At 31.4% G+C, this 9,266-nt stretch overlaps 1 protein-coding gene across 2 annotated transcripts in view; it reads right to left on the reverse strand.

Moving 5' to 3' along the window:
- The window catches only part of LOC110992618 (leucine zipper putative tumor suppressor 2 homolog), a 77,054-nt gene extending 68,002 nt beyond the window's left edge, over nucleotides 1–9,052 (reverse strand). Inside the window, exon 1 of one of the 2 annotated variants that reach the window (XM_045629542.1) lies at nucleotides 8,869–9,052. The gene's annotated coding sequence lies outside the window, so the exon portion shown is untranslated. The remainder of the gene's footprint in view (nucleotides 1–8,868) is intronic. The other variant, XM_045629541.1, reaches the window with a different exon arrangement.
- Between the last annotated feature and the right edge of the window lie 214 nt (nucleotides 9,053–9,266).

Raw genomic sequence — 9,266 nt, forward strand, 5'->3', positions numbered from 1 at the left:
AATTTATTTATTCTTGGGTGTCTGTTATAAAAACAAATACAATTTCCATATAAGAAATAGTTATCATCTCGTTATAATTTAGTCTTCGAAAAATTTGTGGAATTACAAAACCTATAACATACAACCTGACAATCCTGAAATCGAATAGCATATCGTTAATAATATCTTGTTATCACGATTTTCCTTCTCGTATCGCACACATCGTATAGTTTGCACATGGGACCTGTTTGAAGCAGGTCTAACAGAAAATTGTACATAAGCCGTTATGCAGTTTCAGGTTTCTGGGACAATGAAGGCTGGTAATCCTTGAGAATTAGCAATGCTAATTTATTCTTGCTTTTTATGTTTAAGTGACTGGATATCTAGATTCTGCTGGATTTCACTAACATTTGTTTTCATAGTCAGTATTGTAATTTGATACTTCTAAGTGGGCAATAGGGCAGACAAAACGGCGTATTGTTTTACGGGTTACACAATGTTATTTTAATGTGTTTTATCCGTATATTTCTAAACATTAGAATAATTCACTTTAGTTCCGTTTAGCTTCAAAGAGAGCGGGTTTTAACTTTATCAGTTTAAATAGTCTATTAAATTAACTAGCTAATTGAGCATTTGCAGAGACTTATACTACTTAATTGTATACATTAAATTCAAGTACATTTTAGAACATTTTGGATTATATTTTGAACGTTTATCTTACAATTTTATTAACATATATAAACTAAGGGATATTTAATACAGTCACAAACAATTAGCTAACCAGGTCAAAACAAATGAATCGCCTTCAAATATTTCGCGTCCTTATGTATTAGATTAGGCCGCGCCTGGCCCGCGACAGACGCGAGTGGAACCGGAAGGAGGAGGCCTATGTCCAACGGTGGACAAACCAAAACTTAAGTGAATGACGTTTTATTGTCCCCTAATTTTAAAGTTTTTTGGAAATAAAGGCTATTATTATTATTATTATTATTATTATGTATTAGATCAAATTAACTTATTACAAAATATTTTGTGAAGTTGTCTGCCCGTTAGCCTCCTATTATATAAAAAAAATATAAAACCTTCGATCCCACCAGTAATTATTATTCCAGAAGTAACATTTTATTTTCTTTTCACGTATTTCAATGTTAAAATTGTGTGGATTTTTTTAACTGATTAATAAGTGTATGACAGTTTCTTATCTTTTCGATAATCTGTTAATTAAAAGGCTCTAGTCTACTATATCTTCGTTCTATTACTAACTTGTTCGTTTGATTTGTATTTTCCAATAAATTCCTGATAAAGCCTTTAAAAAGTATAAATTGAAAGGGTTTAACATGTTTTACAAATAGTCCGTTTATCCCAAATTTCACTATAGAGTAAATATATTATTTTTGTATCCACATTGGCTGATGAAGATTTGGAACACTCCAATAAGAACTTCAAATTTCTACGGATTGTAAGCAGCTTCGGTCCAAAGCTTTGGCGAGTTTCTCTAACAACACATTGCACAATTCTGCGAACCGTTAAGTATCGATATCTGCTCTCGTTCACACAGTCAAATAGAGATGACCACGCCTTTTCGAGGTGAACAAACGACCTCGACTTGCCACCGGTTTCTCATATAGCACAATACATCCGCAAGTTTTTGGCTATATGTATATTAAAACGTCTTTCTAATTGAAATTATTTAAAACAAATTTATTGATACATCGAACCAGTTCGAGTTTTGTCGTCGATATTTTTAAAATAATTAATCAGAGCCGAAGTGTTCTACTTAATTCCATGCTCTAATAACCTATAAATATAAACTGGTGGGACTTAGTTAGGCAGTTAAATGGAGTCCCTTTTTAGGAAAGAGAAGTGTTAACTCCCCTGCTGCTTCGCTCGGCCACAGAGTGATTGCACGAGTGGTTGATAGACTATTGTTCTATATATAAGGGGTAGGTTTAATTGTTGATACCTCGTTCACCTCAAGTGTGCTGTCGCCAAGGAGAGCTATGACCTTTGAGTTCCTCAGTGTAATAGTGTATCCTAAGGTTTAATTTTTAAATACAATATACAATTAAACTACTCTTAGTGTTCCTTAACAAATTTTTAGTTAGTTTTTTTGAAATAAAATGATTTTATTGTTTCCAATCCATTTAAAAATTACGTGAAATATGTAAAGATAATTTTTAATGGCCTTAGAAGTACTTTATAACGCTTTAAATCTTTTCCAATCAATAAATTTAAAATAAATAAAAAATGGAAAAAAGTAAAGGTTTATAAATGAAATACATATAGTCATATACAATATTTAGTTTAACACACTTGTTGTCATCACATCGTATATAATTGCGTCATGGACTGGAGGCTTTGATGATAACTTCGTAACAACTAATTATTATTGACTTATTTTTTTATGAGAAATGAGAACTTACCAAAAACCTGGGAAGATGGAATTAAAGGGATCGGAGACAAGTGGCAGAATTCCTTCACTCCGTCGTTGGTCGTATTAATAAACATGTACTTAATGTAATACACAGACTTAGTGTAATCCTGATTATGCAGTACTCGAATAAAGCGATTTTTATTTATTATATTGAATTTGTATGCCTACTTTCTGCTAAGTCTCAATAAATGCCTAAAAAATAAATTAATCTAAAAAGCTGTACCATTTTAGGTCTGGGCCTCAGATTACTGTATCTGTTTCATGATCTTTTGCCAATGTAATAGACAAGTAGTAGACTTTATGGGTCTATGGCAAGCCAGTTTCCTTTTCTTTTTATTGTTTTCCATCACCGTTCGGGCGAATATTATTTGTTCACATAGATGAAAGTATATTGGTGCAAAGACGGGTCTCAAACCTAAGACTTCAGAGATGAGAGTCGCACGTTGAAGCCAAAACTCCAGTATGTTTAGGTACTTAAGTAGTTAATATTTAACTTAATAATGTAAATTATTAGCATAAATCTTTTTAAGCTTGCAGCCCTCAGTTCACCTGCAAACGCGTTCCTAACCTGCTATTAGCATTGCAAGCTTGCAGGAAGTGCAACATAATTATTACAAACATTTTAAATTACTCTCTTCCTTTCTAGATCACACTTTCACCGATCTCAAACAGTTTCTAAGATTTTTGGTTTTCTACTTGTAAAATGTATTTCTGATATAAGAATCCGTTATTGTGTTACCTAGATAGGGGTTTGGCTCGACAATTCCTATTATATTAAGTGCTTATTTGTATTTAGAAGCCTTAATTTATCCACATATAATATACAAAAAGAGATATATACATAATTAGCTAAGCACTTGTCCGGGAGAAGGAACAACTTCACCCTATTTCATTTATTATATATTATTCCTACTGCAATTTATTCGATGTTAAATTAGTAATTGGTAGTCTAGAACAAAAAAAACTGCACCGATAATTTGTATATTTAAAATTTATGGCCCTGGCTTGAGATTCTAGTCTTTGCAAGATCTTCATTTGACGGTCTGCTCCTAACTTATAACTAATTCAAGGAATTATTAATAATGTCTGGGCAATGTGATAAATTAGGATAATATACTTATTAATTTCACCCTAAGTAGATTCTTCATTGCCCCTATTAGTTGGACCATAACGTATACTAAGGACGTATGTTACAACCTTGGAAAAGCTTGTTTTTCAATAATGTCGATCTCCGGTTCTCACTCAATCATATCACAATTTTATGACACTATAAAATTTGAAAAATTGCCTGCTTTTACAAACACCCACGTACAATATATTACTGAACGTTAGCGCTATAGACTATAATTTTATTAGCATACCTGACTTGAAGCTAATTTGATTATGCTCGGCCAAGATATCATTTGTTTTTGCACTAAATGAATCATCAGAAAAGGACACAAATTTAAATTTAAGTAATCTCTCTTTACGTTCCGAACCTCGTATAGCTTCCTGCAACGTAACACCTGAAGATTATCTCTATCAATTTTTTACTCATCCCTATATAGATGGTAACTTAATTACCGTATCATAAGATATATAACGTTGTTTACGCGAATTCGTACTGAGAACATACAACTCTATACCTACTCAGAGACAACATAGGAGTAGGCTACTTTTTGTCTTGCATTTACAAAATAAATCGGTTTTTTGTGAGAACAATAATAAATATCTTGTAGATAAAGTTATAACGTGGTGGTCTAGCTTGCGATAGGTGAGGTGATGGGTGATAAATATTATGTTATCGGGACACGATCGGAGCAAGCCGTCTGGTGAGAACGGATCGCTTTCAAAACTTTGATTACATACACCTGGTAGAATTGTAGGTTTGTTTTATACACATGGCATAAATGCATAGGTATTGCGTTTTAAGTACTTTAACACCTAAAAGGTCTAAGTATATTGGTTTTAAAAATATTTTGTTCCTATTTATTAAACCAACCACACGACTAGGTAAGCATATCTTCACTTACTTGATCGCAAGGAGGTCCTGAAGTCTTAAAATATTACTTTTATATATACGAGTATTAGTAAAGCTGGCGTTTATAGGTAAAATCTTTGTTAATATAATTATTTCCCGCAAAATTTAAAGTTTTTAAACAGCTAAGATGGCGACTACCAAAATGGCGGCGTGCGAATCTTTTCAAATGTAATATGCACGCTTTTACAGCTGGTAGTTAGACCGTTAATGGTAATCTTTATGGTTCGGGTGGTTTGCGTTTGACAAAGCCGTATCTCGCAATCGATCGTGACTCATCCGCTCGTTTATCTCGAAATATGCCGACTCGTGAGCGTTCTTTGCTAGGGTTGGTACTTGTTCTACATACAATAAAGTAGAGCCTTAAGATGATACGATAGGGCTGAACACCCATAGGGAAGGTTAAAATATACTTAACAACGCGCCCATGATCACTATGCTTGCCAATTTCTACATAAAATATACACTCTTATTAACACAAGTACAAACGTATTATCTGCTATAATTAACACAAATTGACTATTTACTAACTTATTACAGTACTTTAAAACATTTTGTCTTAGTACACTGTTTATATTAGTATAACACCGTGTAAAAATCAAAAGTACTAAGGCTATTGGCCGAAAGGTTATCTATGTAGTAGTATGGGTGAATGAGACATAGAGAATATTCTTTTTTGAACTGTCGTAAACTTATTTATGATGACTTTATTGATGCTTGATGCTTGTAACTCCTAATGCTTCATAATTCATATTCAATAAGGCGGTAAACTAAACTAAACTAAACTACACGACAACATCATTTTTTTTATATTGGTTGACAACATTATTTGGTCACATTATAATAACAAGATGTTACGAAACGTCAAGTCCTAAATATAAGCTATGGTCATAATGATTTGGTCACCCTATGCTAGAATAATATTGGATCCGATATTCATTGAGTTATCGTGGTTCCTATCACTTGCCTTTGTTGTCTTAATTCGTGCTTTTATTGTTGACCATGAAATGAAAACTCGTTCATAGCTGCTCTAGAAGAAAGCTAGAAGCGACTCCTCGGTCCAAGATAATGGTGATAATTTACACGCAACGTAGAACCGTTTTCTTGTTTCTGACAGCTGTCATTATCCAAACAAAATTTTGAAACATAATCGAAGGAATTACGACAAGGTTTTGTTTGCATTCACAATTATGATTTCAATTTTAATTAAATGACGTAATTTTGCATGTTGGTTGATTTATTGATTTCGATAATATACTCGAAAATAACAAAAGGTTTCGCAATATGATGTCAAACCACACAAGAAACATAAACCATCAAAGATTATTTTGATTCTATGGCAATTTTGTAAATACGTAAAATCATTAGCATTGAAGAACTTTGAACTTCATATTGCGCAATTAACATTTATATTGTGATATTCGTTTAAGTAGGTTAATTTTAATTATAGTGTTTTCACTTTTATTAAATTATTTGTTTTCTTTACCTTTGTTATATGTACGCACTTTTTGTGTTAAGAAATAAAGATAGTAAGAAATATTTATTTAAATTCATATTTTCAGAACATGGAAACCTAGACGACGATAAACTTACAATATTTATAACCAAATAAAAAAAAACTTTCACAATGTTGTATATCTTGTAATGAATAACACAGAATTACTTTGAGTTTTTTAATGCCCATATTACTTAAATAGTTTAATTTTCACTACTGAAAAACTTGCGTGATTTTTATATGGCAATATTTCCAATAACAGGCGTTTTCTATGTTGGGAACAATATCTTTTTCTTATTTTTACATTAAAATTACGTTCCATTTGTCTTAATATCTAGAGCGATTTCACTACAAATTAATTTTGTTCTGAATGTGCTGAAAGCTTTTCGTGAAAGGGCATAAGTTCTAATAAGAACTAAGTATATTGACGTCGCCTTACCCCCATTTTTTGCATATTACGTAATTAACGAATATAGGTTTAATGGTTTCTTATTTGTATATTATTATTATAGTGCATTTCGTTAAACATATTTGCAAATAGATATTAAAGTAAAATCAAAATATCTGTTTGTTATTTATTGTATTTATTATAAATTACACTTTAGCTTCAATAATATTTAAAAAATCCTAAAACTATTTTTGACAAACTACCAACTAGAAACAAACCCAATTCAAAAATTTAAAAATATAGAAGGTGACATATAAATCGTATTAACTAACACAGACTATTAACTGTAAAGATTTCTTTGTGGTCTAGAGATTGTCATCATATGGGAAAATTGTGTAACGTAAATATGTATACTATGTATTTTAAAAATAAATACCTACTACCATACGTTTGCTTACAGGTAATATTTAATGTCAAAGACAAAGTCAATGCGATAAGAATGCAAAATTTTATCATTATTCGGCAGGAAATATGATCGGGAAAGAATATATCCATGAGGTTACCCTACCTAAGCCGTTAAAACCTACGAAACCACACTTTTGTAAAATACACATTTAAATAATTAAGACTTATAACAATTGTCTACAATTTAATGATTATCCGGAAAAAAAAGTGGTCAAGGTAAAGACTCAATTATTAAAAGACGCAATATAAAAATCAAAAGATTACATTATCGCGATCAGTTCTAATATGTAAATGTTATGCGGAAATAAACGTAACAGCCGAATGGGGTTACCATATTATTATTGAGTTATAAAATTATAATATTGGCAACACGACAATCGTGTTTCTAATTTCAACACAGATTAAAAATATGGAAAACATATCCAATGTCACAACATCGGTTTGCATGTCCCACAACTTACCAAAAAGAAGTAGGTACAATATAAGAAATAGCCATCTTTAGTGCTTTGTACAGATGCTGCTAAAAATTGTAACCGATACTCCAATAAGAAATTTTGCGGCGCATCACAATGACTTTTTTTGACTGTAAAATTACCTTAGTACAATACATCCAGGAGCCGTTCCCACGTGGTTTCATTTAGACACAAAAGGAGACTGTAGTAAGTAGTAGTAAGACTGTTTTTAAGTAATATATAATAACCGAAATAGTCGTATTAATATCCCTGATTGCTATCTAAAACCATTCCACAGCCAGGCTTTATGGTCAAGCCTGGACAATGCCTGGTTATAATTATGGTACTATTTATTACTTGTGGGCAATTTCCTAAGGCTATCTCCAGCATCAAAGATCACTAATAAGCTAGCTTACGCCTAGAACACGTTGTTCTCATTGCCTTTATATAAATATCGCAAGTATGCGTTATTAGGTAAGTATGTAAGATTTTCTATTATCTAGTATAAATTTAAGGTTAATAATAGATATAGAATAATAATAAAATTTGTTTTGTGAAGGCGAGCTTATTTTCCGTTATCCTCATGTCATGTTAATAATTTTCACGTCTGAAAACTTCTTTAAAATGTTTTGGGTAAGTTATCGTTGGTATAATATATTAAGTCATAAATATAATAGAAAGTCTAAAACTTTAAAGAGAACATTATTTTAAGGTGCATAATTATATTTCAAATTTAAATACTACTTACATTATTTTATACTTAATAAAATAATGTGAAATTATATTATAAGATAAGTACTGAATCTAAACAAAAATTTATAAATATTTGAATTATTGTGTTTTATCGCAAATTTGGTTTTTACAGCAGATCCAAATTTGAAAATGGAGTAGGTAGATTAAACGAGGCTTAATTCAAATTTGGAGAATAAATATAAAATTATTGCCCATCCACCCACTTAAATTTTCGCAACTTTCATAAATACACTGGAGATTCTGCTAATAGGTAGTTCTTTAAACACTCAGAGACTGCGAGGAGCAAAATTTTATTGACAACAAATTCATCAGTTAGTAGTTAGTAGGTCTCTCATCTTTCCCGCGTTATAAATTGTTCCATTACAATAGTTTAAGCGCGAATAAATAAATAGGAATTGACATGACATTTTAAATATGTACATAATAAGATCATACAATGACTTTTACCGAGTTTTTTAATATTTTTGAAGATAATAAAAACTTAGATCATAATAAATATAATACATAATGTATGTATCAAAACTTTAAAAAAGCCGATGCTCACAAAAGTTGCAGTTAGATCAATTAAGTAACTATTTTTTGTAAATTGCTAAATATACTTTGCTCATGTACATTCATTCAAAGGAATTGTAGTAAATGATTCGCCATCTGGAACCAAGATGATATTTTGGCAAAGCTTAGTTAGGGCGTTACTTTAAAAAACTTGAATAACTTATCCTAACCTAATCTACCAACTTCGTCAATAAAGTTCATTCATCACTACAAGTGCTTTAACCTGTCTTATTCGAATTGTACACGATAATAATTCTGTAATTTTAAAGTATAGATTTGACGAGCTTTATAATTTTTTTCAGAGTAATAACAGTAAGAATAAATTTCGCTCACCTTTTCTCCGGGTACAGTCCACACGAAACAGTTGAAAAACTTCACAATGCGTCCGCAATTCACAAAGTTCTTCGTCCAAAACTAGGTTTTAGTTTATTTGTTTGACAAAATAGTAGCTTCACTGTTATTTCAAATCAACAAACCGGCTCACTCCCGTCGAGGCACCGCGTGCATTTCAATGGATGAAAGTGTAAACTAAGGTTTTTGTATCGCGCGGTCTTGCTCTAACACACGCGAAAGAAAAGGACGAAATTGTCGACTGCTGTCAAGTGTGGTCTAACCGAGTGGCGACTTCGCCCACTACTTTTCTATTAAATGTTTTTCGAAGAGGATAAAAATTTTATTGTGATTAATTTCTAAATATATTATACGAATAGCTGTCAAGTATAGTTAGGAAC

The sequence above is a fragment of the Pieris rapae genome, chromosome 9 (assembly GCF_905147795.1).
Source record: "Pieris rapae chromosome 9, ilPieRapa1.1, whole genome shotgun sequence".
In the NCBI taxonomy this organism is placed as follows: Eukaryota; Metazoa; Arthropoda; class Insecta; order Lepidoptera; family Pieridae; genus Pieris; species Pieris rapae.